Source organism: Columba livia, chromosome 2 (genome assembly GCF_036013475.1).
Source record: "Columba livia isolate bColLiv1 breed racing homer chromosome 2, bColLiv1.pat.W.v2, whole genome shotgun sequence".
NCBI lineage: Eukaryota > Metazoa > Chordata > Aves > Columbiformes > Columbidae > Columba > Columba livia.
The window spans coordinates 118716914-118733610 of record NC_088603.1 but is presented as its reverse complement, the minus strand read 5'-3'; the positions used below and the strand labels follow the sequence as shown (position 1 = coordinate 118733610).

At 40.0% G+C, this 16697-nt stretch overlaps 1 protein-coding gene and 4 non-coding genes across 5 annotated transcripts in view; 3 read left to right on the top strand and 2 right to left on the bottom strand.

Moving 5' to 3' along the window:
* Positions 1–4144, bottom strand: part of UBE2V2 (ubiquitin conjugating enzyme E2 V2) — a 39363-nt gene extending 35219 nt beyond the window's left edge. Inside the window, exons 1-2 of the mRNA XM_065050199.1 lie at positions 4128–4144; positions 3959–4050 (exon numbers count right to left, since the gene is read on the bottom strand). The gene's annotated coding sequence lies outside the window, so the exon portion shown is untranslated. The remainder of the gene's footprint in view (positions 1–3958; positions 4051–4127) is intronic.
* Positions 4145–10746: 6602 nt separating this feature from the next.
* TRNAA-AGC (transfer RNA alanine (anticodon AGC)) lies at positions 10747–10819 on the top strand. Its single transcript has one exon. It is a non-coding gene; the product is annotated as a tRNA-Ala (tRNA).
* A 944-nt stretch (positions 10820–11763) lies between these two features.
* TRNAA-AGC (transfer RNA alanine (anticodon AGC)) lies at positions 11764–11836 on the bottom strand. The gene has a single exon. It is a non-coding gene; the product is annotated as a tRNA-Ala (tRNA).
* Positions 11837–14547: 2711 nt separating this feature from the next.
* TRNAA-AGC (transfer RNA alanine (anticodon AGC)) lies at positions 14548–14620 on the top strand. Its single transcript has one exon. It is a non-coding gene; the product is annotated as a tRNA-Ala (tRNA).
* Positions 14621–15140: 520 nt separating this feature from the next.
* Positions 15141–15213, top strand: TRNAA-AGC (transfer RNA alanine (anticodon AGC)). The gene has a single exon. It is a non-coding gene; the product is annotated as a tRNA-Ala (tRNA).
* Positions 15214–16697: the final 1484 nt, after the last annotated feature.

Below are 16697 nucleotides of genomic sequence, written 5' to 3'. Positions count from 1 at the left end.
AAGCATCTGATTGCACAAGTCCTCCTCTCGATATCCGCCTGGAAGTCAGAAAAATGACACCAACTTCACCAACAGGGCCACCTGGCACCCCCGGTCTCCAGCCGCTCAGAGCAGCCGGGAAGCGGCGCGGTCCCCGGGGGAGCTGAGCCCCGGCCCAGCTGGCCAGGCCGGCCGCTGCCGCCAGAGGGCAGTGACGGCCAGGTCGTCCCGCAACCGGCAGCTCTCGGAATTCCCTAATCCCCCTGCCACCCGCCCCTCCATTCCCTCCTTCCCCCAGCCTCCTTGCTGTTGCTTCCCTCCCTGAACCCCGCACACAAAGTGAAAGGAGGGGTGTGATCAGGGAGGTAGGAGAGGTATGGGAAAGCTCTCAGCAGACAGCCTCAAACCTGAACTCGGCCATCACAGAACAGTTTGGGTTGGAAGGGACCTTCAAAGGTCACCTAGTCCAACCCCCTGCAATGAGCAGGGACATCTTCAACTAGACCAGGTTGTCTCAGAGCCCCGTCCAGCCTGGCCTGGAATGTTTCCAAAGATGGGGCATTACCACCTCTCTGGGCAATCTGTAGCAGTGTTTCACCACCCTCAGTGTAAAAAATTTCTTAATGTCTAGCCTGAATCACCCTTCTTTTAGTTTAAAACCATTACCCCTTGCCCTGCTGTAAAATGTCCTGCTAAAAAGTCTGTTTCCATCTTTCTTACAGACCCCTTTTAAGTACTTAAAAGGCCACAAGAAGGTCTCCCAGGAGCCTTCTATTCTCCAGGCTGAACAACCCCAACTCTCAGCGTGTCCTCACAGCAGAGCTGTTCCACCCCTCTGATCATTTCTGTGGCCTCCTCTGGACCCCCTCCAACAGGTCCATGTCTTTCCTGTGCTGAGGGCTCCAAGACCTGGATGCAGAACTCCAGGTGCTGTCTTACCAGACTGGAATCACCTCCCTCAACCTGCTGGTCACAGTCCTTTAGATGCAGCCCAATATACAACGGGCCTTCTGGGTTGCAAGCACACACTGCCAGCTCATGTCCTATCTTTCATCCACCAGTACCCAGAGTCCCTCTCCACACAGCTGCTCTCAATGATGGGAAAGAGTTTGCAACAATGTGCACTTACTTGTAGTTGATCAACCCAGGCTGAATTCCATTTCACATAATTTCCCTACTTAATAATTTAACAACAGAAGTCTCTCAGCTACCTCTTCGATAACATAAGCTTGCTTCCATGTATAAAATTCGGGCTTGTTCTCTGAAGGGTTAGAAAAGTTTATGAACTTTGCCTGCACACAGTAGTGTGCAGTCTTGCTTTTCTCTGTAGGCTCAGTGTACTGTTGCACATACAGCCAAGTTATATAGCCTATAATCTACCACATGGTGACATTTTATGTTGCTTAAATTTCTTGATTTACAGAGTAAAGGAGATTGTTCTTATGCTGTGTTGGCACTACCCCAGACAATAACTCTTTGCTAACTTAAGCCATGTTTCTCACTCCACAGCAGAACAGGAGGCGTTACTCATCCATCAGGTCTAACTCAGGCTAAAGGAAATCAAAGGGGAGCACAAGTGGAGGCAAGATTGCCATCTGACTGGTTTTTAACTGGCCTGGCTTGTTTCTGCGTCATCTCACTGGCTTCTGGTGACACTGAATCTGCTGGTTTATATACATTAGCCCTGACATGTGACAGATGCCTTGGAGCTACTGTACATACCCATTCAGTTGTTCCTGGAGCCAGATTCTTTGGCAGGTAGCAACACAACCTAGGAATATTTAAAAGTAACCTACTGTCTTTATTCTGTGTGGCAGTATTCACTCCGTGCTTGACACACTTCAGCACTGATCTGCTACAGGTTTCCTGACAGTGCCAGCCACAAGAAAAATCACAGAAGGGGAATAAAGAATAATGGTATTCAGAAAAAAAACATTGTTGTCAGCTCTCTAAGAGCCTGAATGTTGCAAGAGCAATAATCAGGAATAAAGCTACTGTGGATTTATGGCCATCTTTAAGCTACATTAGATGCCCCTTTTTTTTTTAGTACTACAGCTAGTCCTACCAGAGTTAATTTTTTTAGGGTGAATGAATGACTGTATGTATTTTTTCAATGTTTGTAGAATATTTTAAAGATTAAAACCAGCATGAAATTGGTGTATTTGTAATGCTTATGGAAGAGAGATCTTTGCCACATAAATAATTCATTTTTCTGTGGCAGCTGCTAGAACATGCATGTAAGATTTAGCATATGGTTTTTGTGTTGAAAACACTAGCTAGAAAATATTATAGATTTCTGTAATAAAAAAGAAAAAAAGCCCTTGTTCTTTCTGAAACTTAATTAAAACAATTTATCAACTACTGGCAACACAGAGCTTAAGGAGACCCTTGGAAGGCATCGTCAGCTGCACATACCTGTCAAATCAGACTTAAATGAAAAAAATTCAACCCAGAAGGAAAGCCTTTAGGAAAGCTACAAAAACTGCAACCATATTTCTCACTTGGGGAAGCTTTCGTATTGCAAGCATTTCATTTATAGTAAAGACCATGTCGCAAAATCCAACTGAAGGAACACATGAATTTCACACAGCCTTATTTACGCAGAATCAACCACCTTTGGACTCTGGATAGCACCTGCTTACTTGATCATCTGTAGGAATTTAAAGTGAGGTAGCTAACCAACACTAATTATTCCATAGTAAATGTCGATCATTTTTAACAGTGATGACAAAGAGCAGATTTACACCAGGCATCCCTGAGTACCTTCCTGGTTGGACACTGTTATAGTTTGTTTGTTTTTTTAAATGCCTTATTTTCGCCTTTATTATAGTTTGTTTTTTAAATGCCTTATTTTTGCCTTTATCTTCAGAAGGATAAAGCCTTTCTCACAGAAAGGTGTTTAGAGATGGTTACTATCAATACAACTGCTTCTATAGCCTTAACTGACTGGTAAACATGTCAAAATCTGCACTGATCTTGTTTCAGGTTATCAAGTACTATTAACATGCTTTTCATAACCTTTTATTCATTTGAGAACTGTTGAAGTAGCTGCAATTTTACTAACAACATTTAGCAAAAAGAGCATTCATGAGCTACAGAGGTATTAGCTTTGCCCTCAGAAAACCAGCCTGAAACTTCTGAGTTCCTGTTTTTCCTTTACTTTTTTCAGGAAAAATATTTAGCAATATGCAAAGATAACAGAGTTACAAATGCACCAGGAGAGGAGTTACTCCCAAAACTTTTAGAGACTACAAGGAACAGAGGAAGAAGGGAGCAGACTGGAGAAGATTATCCTACACAATTCCACCAGACCTAGCAGCAGGAGAGATTAAAAGTGGGTTTTCCCATCCTCTAGTGAAACTGCCTGCTCTTGCTAGATTTTAACCTGATGTTTAGTGTTGAAGATTCAAAGGCTGAGATTTTTTTCATAAGGCAGTAGAAGGTTTTGCAGTTGCAAACCAGCCTGAAGTTTTTTTTTTTTCTAAAAAAAAAACAAGAACAAACCAAACCAAATAAAAACACACCCCCGCCCCCCCAAAAAAAAAGAAAAAAAAAAAAGAGAAAAATATACTGTATATCCAAGTTAGTTCAGTCGTGCTCTCGAGTGCTAGAAAGTACCAGGAATATGGTTGTGAGACTTCTGCCATCCTTAAGCACAGCTCAATATACATATTTTAAATTACTTTTTCCAGCTTCCATGCTTAAAACAATACCTAGGAAAATGTGTGAGCATAAGCCTAATTATAAATTTACATTCTGAAAAAACAAACCAACTACATAAGCTTATTTAAAGGTATACACACTCAGCTGCTATTCCTGCTACTTACAGCCATCACATTTGGCAAAACTAAGACAAAATCCTCTCTAACATTGCCTTCTCCCCACAGAGACATAGCATGCGATATTAGCCACGGGAGGGCACACCAGAGCTGGCCACCAAGCTCATCACACGGGCAAGGCTTCGCTTTTGAAGACTTACCGCCATCCCAGCGACACCCTCAAGGACGAGGAGGGACCGAGCCGCACCACGTCTCTGCTCGTACAACAGCAAGCCTCTTATCGCAGAGCCACCTATATTTAAAGAAAAAAAGACAGCGGTTGCTCGGAGGAGAGTGGGAGGTTTGGGAGGAGAAGGGGGGTACACGCACATTTACCGCCAAAGAATGTTCTAGCACTGGGCGGTGCCCGGGCAGCGCAGAGTCGCGGTCGAGCCCTGAGGGGGCGGGAAGGCGGGAACCTGCTGGAGCTGCGGGGAGGGTGTTGGCAACCTGAGGCTGTCTGGGCTGGGGACGTCGAAAGGCAAAGCTGGGGGAGGAGGTTTGTTTGTAGCCTTTTCCTCGGGGGTTTTCTGATCGAGATGGTGGTGTTGGAGGGTCTCACAATCTAGTTTTGAGGTCATGGGGGTGCATGCTTGGAGGAGGGGGTGTATGGGGTGTGCTGCTCCTCAGGGGAGGAGGTGGTTTTGTGGGTTCATCTGGGGCACTTCTACTACTGTTCTGTGCCTCAGAGTGCATCATTGAACCCAAGAAAGAAGTGGAAAAATCAAATTGGAGGGTAACATGCGTTGAAGAACTTGTTGAAGTGGGTGTAAAATTGAACTTTCTGTGTTTTTAATTCAGCTTGGTTTTGATGTTTTTGTGCTGTGCCTGTGCTTTGAGTACACTGTAAGCAGATAGCTTCACCGGTGAATGCAGCTCTTGTCCTGATAGGTCTGGTTTCCCTGTAGTAATTCTAAAATGACTGTATAGTACAGTAGCATATAAATTTTAAAAAGAAAGGCTTTCAGATTTTCATATGTAATCAGTAAGTAATCAGATGCTAAGCATACACTGGATTTCAATGAGTTCTGTGTACCTTAAACCTCTAATCTTTGAACATTACAGCCAAACTTATTTTTTCAGATCATTATGTATAACCGGTTCCTCGGCTGTTTTTCTGTTTTGTTTTTTTTTTTTTTGGATGAGGTTATTGTTTTTAAAACTGCTCTATTATTCTGGGTAAATTCTCTTTTACTTACTAGTTATGTTCCTTATAAAATCCCCAGGATGTAGGACTCTTTAATATTCTTCAGTCTTGTAGGAAAATTTGCACTCCAACCTCTGTTAACCTTTGGACCAAAAGTGAAAGATGGATACAAATCTGAAAGATAAGTACATTGTCCAGTGTTTTGTGGAAATCGATAGCTCTGCAGGGCCACTAAAGAAACATGAGCAAAATATTTTATGTGTTGTTTAGCGATAGCTGATTTGCCAGGTGGCCTGTGTGGAGCTCGAGGCATAACCAGCAAGGATTCTCTTCTTTTTGGAGTTACAAGGGATGTGGAGCAAATTGGAATTGTTACAGTGGTGGTTTAAAAGGCTGGATGTTTGGATTCAGAGAGTCAATCTCACTGCTTTTGTAACAGCCTTTTTTGATTATTAAACAGTTTGTTTGGAAAGGGGTATGAGAAGCTGGATAGTATGTAAAATTTATAATAGAATTTTTCTTTATTGCCATCTTAATTCAAAGAAGGCATTGAACACAAACCATATAATGTCGAAACTTTTTTAAAACTCCCATGAACCCTTTGTCTCTTTAGTGACCGATGACAGGACCCACGGGAATAGCAGGAAGATGTGCCAGGGGAGGTTTAGGTTGGACATTAGGAAAAGGTTCTTCACCCAGAGGGTGGTGGAGCACTGGAACAGGCTCCCCAGGGAGGTGTCACGGCCCCAAGCCTGACAGTGTTCAAGAAGAGACTGGACAACACCCTCAGACACATGGTGTGAACTGTGGGGTTGTCATATGCAGGGACAGGAGTTGGACTTGATGATCCTTGTGGGTCTCTTCCAACTCAGGACATTCTGTGATTTACTCTGTCTCCATCTGGAAACAGAGTGAAATCTTTGCCAAGCCTTATGATTATCTGGACAGAAATTAAAAAGCCACTGGTGGCATCAGAGAAAGAGATGATAACTCAGATGTCTTTCTCGGTACTTTAACTTTACTCTCGGGTTTGGAATGTTATCTAAGGTTTGGGTTGAAATCATGACAGTGGTTCTTCTGTGGTCCAGATAGAGGTGCCAAAGAGTAGCATAAAAGGATGGTCAGATCTCTCTCTGAGCTGACATCTGAGCTCACTGCCTCCTTTGCGCTAGGTTATCTTAAATGCCAATCTGGTAAATACATGCAAAGAACATTATGGTTTCATACTTTTTACAAAAGTAGCATAGTTAATATGTATTGTTTGGGCCCTTGCAAGCTTTTGTTGTGGCTGCTAATGTTAACCGAAGTTACCTAGGTTTCCTGGCTAAGCTGTTTCCAACATTGGTTTTTTTCATTAATATTACAACATGTTATATTGTCTCATATGGACTGTACTGATTTTCCTCATAAAAGGTAATAGCAGTGGAAAATGTTACTAAAAGTAACAATTCTTTCTAGGTTTTTTGTTTGTTGGTTTGTTTTTGCTGGTTTGTTAGTGGTTTGGGGTTTTTTTAGGTTGTTTTTGTCTCATGGTTTGGGTATGAAATGATGAGTTATAGTAAAATAGAGACAACATTTTGTAAGCAATCAATAAGATCTTCATCAACAATTCAAGATTTATTGTGGCCATTAAGAACAGAAATAGTTCTGGGAAGAAGCTTCTTCTGTCCTAAGACAGACCGGCTGTCATAAGCCTGATGGGGCTTCTCTTCATTAAGTCATGTATATGTGCTTTACGATTCAAAAGCTAGCACAGTGAAAGCCTGTTCCTGAACTGCCTGGGCTGTGCTTATACATGATTAATACAAACACTATTAGAAGGGTTCTTTTTGTTGTACAACATAGGTATTTTTAAGACTTGGGTAATATATGTTTGGAAGGAGTATCAAGAAAAATTGAAAAACCTCACCAAACACAAATGGAGATTGGTAAGGGTTACAGTTGTCTGGTGGTTGGTTGGTTGGGTGGTATTTTGGTGTGGTTTTTTTTTTTTTTTTGGTTGGTTGGTTAGGTTTGGCTTTGTTTGTTTGTTTGGGTTTGGTTTTGTACTTGCTTTGAGATAGTTAATACAAAGCTTAGACTTAGGTATTCCTGTTTGGAGAAAAATAATGCTTTTTGTGAGTGATTTTAGATCACCTATTTTTGTCATACAGAGAGCAAAAGGCATTTTGGCTAAAACAAGGTGAAATATGGAGCGGAATTCTTAGTAATCAAGCCAACTCATTTAAAACTAGTTTGTTTCTGAAGGGTATAGTGACATAACTTCTGAGTCACTTCTGAAAGTGGTATTTAGTCAATCTGGTGCTCTGGGATGTTTTCATCATAACTAAGTGCTGTGTTTCTAGTTACTGTATGACTAAGCGAAGGAATTTTTGGACCTTTCAAAGCTCTTGGTGCAAGATTTCAACTGGTGGTATGAAAACATCCCAGACCAGAAGTGGCAGCAGGCTTGCTTACTTCGCCAGACATACTGACTAGTGGGGCTTTCAGTCAGCTGGTCACTTAAATGTCTGCGGTATCTGCAGAATAATTCCAGCTGTAAGAACTTAATTATCTTCTACAAATTATTTTCAGATGCTTCTTTCCAAGTTATGTTTTCATAAGAGAGGGAGAAACATTTTTTTCCAAACCCAGCTGTTTCATCCAGAGTGAGGGAGCAGGTAACAAGATACTGGAGTTTGTTAATGGGAGAGTGCCTACAGGAGTTCTGGTGCAGGGATTCAGGATTAGACCAGAGGTCCTTATCAGCTAGTGAGGGAGTTGGCATCTTGTATGCTGCAGCAACATTTGATAATTTCAGAAAGTGAGGTTAGTGATTTATAACTAATATAACTAATGTATAACTAACAGGAGTGCTAGCTTGTGAATAGTATTTCTTCTTTCTCTGGTCAATGATGTATGGGAATATAGCAGAAGACTTGGCGAGGAGGTTAGTTAAATGTTACTATACTCAAGTGACTTGCACCTGTCTGTACAAAAAACACATCACACTTGTGTGCTTGATGAGCAGAACCTCTGTGTTAGATAACATAGGCCTGTGAGAAACTCTAGGCACCTTATCGCTATGGCTGAGATTCCTGCTTTGTTGTGAGAAAGAGCGGGAGGCTGCGCCTGCCTGAAGCCTTGAAATACAGGCGAGCTCAGCAGGCCCAGTGATCTTCCAGCAGGGCTGAACTTACCAGCGCCTGCGTCCCCGCTGGTGTCACCTCTGCCTGGGAGCTCAGGTGTGGCTTCCGAGATCCCCCAGTAGAGAGGTAACGAAAATAAAACTTGCTCTTTGCAATGCATTCGTGGCCTCTGGCTTTTCTTGCGACATGCCTGCGTTATGTGTACACAGATGATAATTAGGGTCTTGCTGCTTCTCCTTCACCTCCTTGGTTCTCCTACCTTCTCTGTTCCTTTTCTTATGGTAATTGTTTTACTATTCCTAAAATAATAATATTCCCACAGCCCCTTTGGATTAAAAAAAAAAAAAAAAAAAAGCTGGTTATGTCTTAAGCAGCTGCTGTTGTTTTATCTTAATAGTGAATTTGTTATTGCAGGTCTTCTTGGGCTTCGCTTAGTTGTTTAGAGGTTTTCTGTGCTGTATTTTGAAGCACTGCATATTCTGAGCCATGTCATGCTGTGAGATTCCTAAAATCTGTTGTCAGCATTTAAGACTTCTATGCACGTGGTGTTCCGAAATTAGAGATACCATGATGGGCAAAGTAAAATGAAGAAGGAAGGGACTTGTATTGCTGAAGGATAATGTATGTTTCTCAGATAAGAAAGCCAAAGGTTCAGAAGAAATTGCATTCAGAAATTTTGTCATGCTGTCAATGGAACTTGCAAGAAAAGTGATGAGGGTGTGGTGTTGCATTTGAAAGCCCTAAGTATCTCTGCAGAGTATCCCCATGCTTTCTGCAGTTATAACTTTCTACAGTAGTAGAAGTTTTCATACATGTGCAACTGTAAATTTGAGATTTTCTGCTTTAAATGTTTTTTTGCTAACACCTATTTTTGAGATTCAAAGTTGAACAGGTGACCGAGTCTGGAGGAAATGCCACACAAATAATTGTTTCTGTCTTAAAATTGAGATGGTCAAATATTTTTAAAGCATTATTACATATAGGTTGACTTTGAGGGATTTGTACTGTCCAAGAAACCTCCACTGTCTCTGAATCTGTAACTTTTGGTTACAGCTAAGTACTAAGTTGCTGAGCTCAGAGGACTTCCACAGTCATTCTTGTTGAATTATGTGTCGCATGGCAAGAACTGTACATACAGAGGATGACTTAGGATGTATTTTTTGACTATTTGGCTCATCAAAATCTTCTGAACTTAGCTACTCTGATTTATTTCATTAACACAAATATAATCTGAGTTATTAAAAAATCAAGTATATATTATTCAGGTATTAATCTAAATGTCCTGCAAAGGCTGGAATTTGGTTATGCTACTTCCTGAAAGCACTGAGTCCTTAGAGAGGAGACAGTTGAAGAATCTTTATATGTCATATATATATATGTGCCTTAAAGGATCGTGGGCAAATCAAGAAAGAAACTGAGAGTTATTTTTATAGTTACTTAATAAATTTCAGATACGCTTTTTTTCCAGAAAGGCAAAGATTTACTACATTTATAATACTCAGTAAAAGTTCACAATTCTCTCTTGGTTTGGTTTGGGGTTTTTTGGGTTGGGGGTTTGTTTGTTTGTTGTGTTTTTTGTTGTTGGTTGGGTTTTTTGTTTGGTGGTTGGTTGGTTGGGTTTTTTTGCCCCCAGAATGAAAGCAAAAGGAAGTTTCAGACTATTACAAGATTTCTGAAGGGTTCACTAAAATATCCTCCAAGTTAAATGACAGTGTGTAGATACTGAGGAAGTAAAAGGCTGAAACTCATGAAGCATGTTGGTACGTGACTGTTGTGACAGTCGCATGACTCTGATCTTGCAGAGCTGAAACCAAACCATTGGACAGAATATTGGCTACTGTTGCATTATAGCCATGATTTTTTTATTATTTTTTTTTTACATTTTAATTATGTGTTCTTGATTTTTATATGTATGTGTGAGAGTGCATGTTTATCTGGTGATATAGTCACACCTTAAATATTCCTGAGAGAGGTGGACAGATGATGAGAACTATTACTTTGTTTCCCAGTGTTCTGATTGCCTGGGTGCTTTTATTTCCCCCCTGACCCCTTGAATAACCTGGGCCCACAACTCCATTGCCACAAGAGGAAGAACTGGAAGAACTCTACCTATTCTGTCATGTCTGTTATATTATAAAATGTGGAAATGGGTAGTCAGCTGATTGTCTTCCACCTAGGGATTATAAATAGGAAAAATCTGTTTTAGAAAAATATAGTCTTTAAATATACCCAGATTTCTCTAAACAGTCATAACTGGTGTGAACATAAGTCTTCAGTTGCTTGGAAACACAGATCTTCTGTTATGCAGATGTGGCTTGGCTGAAAGAAACACGTGCTGTTACATCAAGGATCCCAGATTTCTTGTTAGGCAAAATTCCCACTAGTGCTGTCAAAAGCAGGGTGCTTTGAGACCTAATTGTTTCTGCATTTCACTGGGAAGTTGTGCCCTCTTATCGCCTACCGGTAACTTCGGGTAAGGGATTGGAATTTGAGCAGCAGGTGTGACTGCCCAGCTGCCAGTGCGCTGAGTAGAAAAACAACTTCGGTTTTGGTAGGAAGTTTTGTTCGCACTTGAGACAGCGGGTCAAACACAAATGTGAGTTGTGGGAAGTTATGCTGTCATTGTGAAACGTCGAAGTAGAAAGGGAGAGTAAACAGCGCTCTACGGTACGGAGGGGAATTAGCTCAAATGGTAGAGCGCTCGCTTAGCATGCGAGAGGTAGCGGGATCGATGCCCGCATTCTCCATTTGTCGCTCAGATGTGTAAACTGTACTTTGTCTTTTCAGTTAGCTGATCCAATTTGTTTCGCTGTTTTGGAAATGGAAGACCTTTAATCTTCTGTTTTGTCGGCTTTTAGTTTTTTGTCTAAAATTAGGGTAGCAGGGTAGCTGCCTGTACAAAAAAAAAAAAAAAAAAAAAAAGATTCCTGTTCATGGATCATTAAAGAATAAAGAAACAAAAGCACACTGACAGATACCCCTGTTTCTCCTGGGTTTTTTTTGGCTGTGCTTTGATTCTAGTACCCTGTATATAGTACCTTATGTTCTGGGGCTTTTTTACATTTAGATGCATTTTTCTGTAGAAGTTTTGTAAGGATTAAAATGTATCAATTTAAAGAAGCCCATGTACAGTATGAATGGTTTAAGTTGTTAATGTTTATCAAAAACGAGCTTTTTTTTAAAATGCAAATTATTTTCTTCTTATGGGTTCAGGAAGAAACTGAGTGAAATTGTGAGAGGTTGAATGTCAGCTGAAACTCAGTTTAGGAATAAGTGTGTCATGCCCATCCTAGATACAAAAAGTGCAAGGTAGCTGGAGAGAAACTAGTTCTACAGTGAGCTGATTCTCGTGTAGACAGCTACTTACTTTTAAATGTTCTTATAGACTATTACACTAACTTTTCATATAATAAAACACTTAAAAAATTAAAATGCTCATTAAAATTCAACACAGTTGTAAAGGGACAGCAGTTTTCTGTGTTGCAGAATAACAACAGTAGTATTAGGTGGATCATTAGTAGAAGTCGTTTTTTGGACAGTTCACAAGTGCAGTCTGCTAATTAGTATAACTTGCGTCTTATTTGCTTTATGGAACAGTATATGTATCTAGCTGTATATGTTGTTTCACAACCCTGAACAATTTACGGAAGAAAATCTAACGGTACCATGGACGGTCGGTCTCTCAAAACACTGGAGAATGCGGGCATCGATCCCGCTACCTCTCGCATGCTAAGCGAGCGCTCTACCATTTGAGCTAATTCCCCGTTGTTGTTGAGTATGACGCCGGTTTCACTTCTGCCGAATCACAGCTTGGCCTCTTCGGCTATATTTTGCTGAGTCAGGCTGCTTGTTTAATGACACTGAATAACCGCTGTGTTCAGTTGGAAAGCCTGTTAGCATAACAGTCAGAATACTCCCTTGACATATGAGAAGCGGTAGTACTGATGCATTTTCTGCTGTGTAACTTTGATAAAGCAATACTTAACTTACTTTGATGGTTCAGTTAAAATAGTATTGTGTCTTAAATATATGGGGTTACTAAAAACATATCACAAATATAAAAATTCAAGTATAGTCATGCTAACTGACTTTGCAGTAAGAAGCACATTGGAAAAGCTCTGTTTGCAGGTTATTAAATGGAGTAATGCTTTCTGGATTTAAAGAGTGAAAATGTAGTTTACAGTGGGAATGGTTGCACTGATACTATTAAACAACAAAGACGATGAAAATGAGATGATGGAAGACTTATCACTTGCGGTTTAAATGCAGAAAAGTATGTTCTGCTAGTAAAGTAAAATGTTTGCAGTAATCCAACAATACACGTGCTGGTGGTTTTCTCTAATGGATTTAACTTATTGGATGACAGTATCTAGTCAAAAGAGAATAAATTATGTAATTAAGCATCACGTAGTTACAACTTGCTCAAATAACGTAGGACTTCAAATGTAGTGCAATACAGATTCAGGCCAAGATGTGAAACTAAAACCACAGTATCACTGCAGATATTCTAGAATTTAAATGTTTTCCTGCCTTACCTCAATCTGTGCACAACAGTAAATGAAGATTTGTTCTTACTATTTCTTGCAGTATATTGTAACTGACTTTTTCTGCCTCACTGAAATAAACTGGAGGAGAAAACAAATATGCAAAAGTGGATTCATTCCTTCTCACAAGCACACATCTTAGGCTCAGTGACAGCCTGCTGCACGTCTGCAGCTGGGATATTTCCCATAATGTATTTCGCAAGGTTCAGCTCAATGTGCATTTTTCTTTATCTACCCTGTGCAGTCTGAGTCAGTACAAAAACGGTAGATTACATCTCTGTGTTCTTCACCCCCAAATCTTACTCTGCTTCCAGTAAAAAGGCCTAAAGCTTGAACAGTTGAGCTCCCAAAAGAGTTTATTTGATGCTAAAGTCACATAAGGGTGAGGAAATATCTCTGCAATAGGACTATTTTCTCATATTAAAATGTGTGTTTCATATTATTGACAGCCCATTGGTTTGTCATCTTGAATTTGTTGTGATTGCTGAGTGTTCATGTTAGACGGCGAGTAAAACTTTATAATTTCTCCACTTTTTTGGGGAGAACTTTCATACCTGTGTGGCTGAAAATAACCTGACCTTCTTAATTCCATTTTTTTTTTTCATTTCTCTAGGGTATTTCAGCTGTGAAGCCTTTATATCCACTTGTGTCCACTTCATTTAACACAGATCACTTTGATAAACTCTTCGGCAACACCAATGTAAACTGACACAAGCTACTTTAATCAGGTTTGACTTTGGCTTTCTAAGACAGTCATCTTTATCATTGCAATAAAGTTATGTTTAGATAAAACACCCTTTGGGATTTCTCTGCACAGAACAAGTAGGCCTTGCAGAAGAGAGCACAGCATAGTTTTTAAAATAGCTTTGTTCTTTTTTTTCTCTGAGGTATTTATAATTTTACCAGCTGTATATTGCATTACGATGTGATGCCAGCATTTGCCTCTTCTGCTTGTGCTAACAGGAAAATTCCAAGTTCCTCAAGTGAAGTGTGGAGGAGTAGCATGCTGTAATTTCTATGGTATTTCTGATTAGAAGATGTGTTCATGTGTAACAGTTTGGAGGATGAGGAGGGTCAGAGAGGAGAGAAGTATCATAAAAGCTGAAGACTGCATAAGTGTACCTGAATATTTTATCCTTTTTTAGTTAGTATGTAATTGTAGTTATTGAGTGGATACTATTGAGTTTCCATTAGCGTTAACTGAAACTGGTGAAACTAGAGCTATTGAGTTGCCATGGAGTGGAAAGAAGCCACGCACCATTTCTGATTCTATTCTGAAAGCCTTTTACTTTCCTGTTGCTCTCAAAACCAGTTTCACATCTAGTAGCTTATTACAAGTATTTGCTTTTGTTGATTAAAACCAAATCGAGCATTCAAAAATGCAAGACTTAAATCCATTTGATTTAGTTTTAAGTCAAGACTGTATAAATGTAATTTTAGGTCTCTGTAAACAGTCTTAAAATTACATTTGGCTCTTTGAAGGCAACGACAAGGCTGATGTGGCCCCTGGTGAAAATGAGTTTGACACCCCTGTTTTAGGGGATGTCAGGGCAAATGTGAATTTTGTATTGTTTTCAAGCTGCTCCACTGCATTGCTGGTGATGTGACATCCCTCAGCACAGAAGCAGCAGCTGCCCTCTGCAAAGAAGGATAAACCTCGTGTGAGTTGGGTGGCACTGAAAGGCTGCAGGTCATGAGTTTGTCATTCAGGTCAGCACAAAGTGCCTTGTCATGTTACTTGGGGAGTTTGTCATGTCATCTTGGACAAAAAAAAATAGGGAACGTCAATGTCAAATAGTAGCCAAGTGTTCTGAACAGGTGCTCTGGGGTTACTACCTATGATAAACGAGCATGTCTGGTAGAAGGAAAGCAGTTTGCATTTGTGGTTGTAATAATCTATGGTTACAAGATAAAGTGGGTTGTTGGAGGGCGGGGAATTAGCTCAAATGGTAGAGCGCTCGCTTAGCATGCGAGAGGTAGCGGGATCGATGCCCGCATTCTCCAGTGTGATGTTTTATTTTAAAGTGGGAGAAAAAGCAGTTAACTACAGATATTTTAATGTATTGAACTGGAATTTTGAAGTAAAATAAGCTATTATCTTTTAGACATACTTGGCTTATTTTTTAAATATTGCCATATGTTTGACTAGAATAAATTAAAATAATTAACTTATATTTTTTTAAAAAAGGAACTGACTTTCATGGTGGGAAAAACAAATGCCAGAATGTACTTTCTCTCATGAATTGCAAGTGATTAATTTTTTTTATTTTATATACTTGAAAAATATGTCTTTTCTGGTTCATCTTGTTTCTTACTACTTCATTCAGAAACACTAAATGAAATATTACAAAATTATTATTAATAATTGACACCTGTTTTGGAATTGAAGTTGTTTTCCTTTGTGAACAGAGAGACAAGAGCATGAGAGAGAAACCTGTGTTGTATGTACAGAACTGCAATTTTAAATACACTCTGAAGATCAGAGTTTTGTGATCCCTGTTTAAAAAAAAATGGGATCAAGTAGGGGGAATTAGCTCAAATGGTAGAGCGCTCGCTTAGCATGCGAGAGGTAGCGGGATCGATGCCCGCATTCTCCAGTGTTTTCTTAAACAGAAATTGTTATACCTAGAAGTAGAAACCAGGAAAACAAAATATGTAACCATTTCAGTAAAATGTTAATTTTGTTTTAGTTGGGGCAAAACTGATTTCCTCCCTCCCTTCCTCCCTTTCTTTCTCTTTTGGTGTGCTTTACTACCAAAATCGGAGTTATACAACTGTCTATGTCATTCCTCTGTCATAACTGTTGACTCTTCCTGATGAGTTCAAGTCAAATTTGGCAGAAAGAGAAGTGTGCAACATGACACTTTTCCGGGCTTTATGGAAAACAGTGGACAAATGATGGTTACAGACCTGATCGTATTTTTTTTTTTGTCCACCTGTCCAATTAGGGTGTAGTTTGAGACAGTGGAAAATAGCATTTTAGGACACTTGTCCTTCCCTGGCTGCCCATTCAGGTCCCTGTCCAGAAGTATAGGATCTTCTTTTCATTTACAGTCTTTTTGAAGATGTTGTATGATGAGCTGGATCAGTCAATTCAAGTTTAAGGGTAAAAGCTGTCTGTATCCTAGCAAGCCCGCTACAGTGACTATGTCTTTTAGCTATGGTCTGTGTGCAGGTTGTAAGTGAGTTCCTTAGCCTTCTCTCCTACTCCTGTTTTTGCAGAGCTGCTTTAAAAGGAGGCTGAGATGGACTGCAACACTTGTGTTAGAGCTTCAGAGATAAGCTCAACCATCTAATTGATTCACTGACTTCCCCTAACACCTTGTTAGTTTCTTCTGATCCTTCTCCAGATGTTGTGTGTTTCTTTTCGGTGCACTTCCCCCTGACACTTCTGGAAGCAGCTGCACAGCAAGTGCAGCTTTTTAGATCTCAGTGACCAGTGCTGCTAAATCTGCTGTCTTGAGTTTTAACTAAGCATCTTACAGCGTGCAAAAAGGCCTGCTGATTTCTTCACATCTTCTGTCCGTGATAAGGAAGAGAACGTGCATGGAACTAGCAAAACACTGGTATTATTCCACTTCTTGGTGTGTCTCCTTATACTTTGGAGGCTGAAAACTTAACCTGCCACTTGAACTGTTGGGCATTTTTAGGGAATAGACTGCCTTAGCTTACTGAGTTATTTGGTGTACTGTTTCTTATAGAACTTGTTTAGAAACTGCTTATATAGAATTCACTTAGCATAAGTAAGTTTGCTTAGCATAACTTCTGCAAGCTGTGGACCTCTGAACTTTTTTCTTCGTAAGTAAAAAAGGCCAGAGAGTCTTCAAGCTGGAAGATAAGGGAAGCTGTGTCCCAGGAGATAAGTAAAGGAACAGAACGGCTTCTAACAGAATAATATTTTGGCTATTACCAAGCACTTATTTTCTCCAGCTGTTGGTGCAAAATAGCAACTGAAGGTCAAAACTGTAATTGACAGCCTGCCTGACAAAAATTAAGACATCCAATGGAGAATGGGGAGACTCTAGACTATAATTTTGGAATTGGCTCAAAGTGATGCCGAGGGGGTAGGGGCTTGGATTGT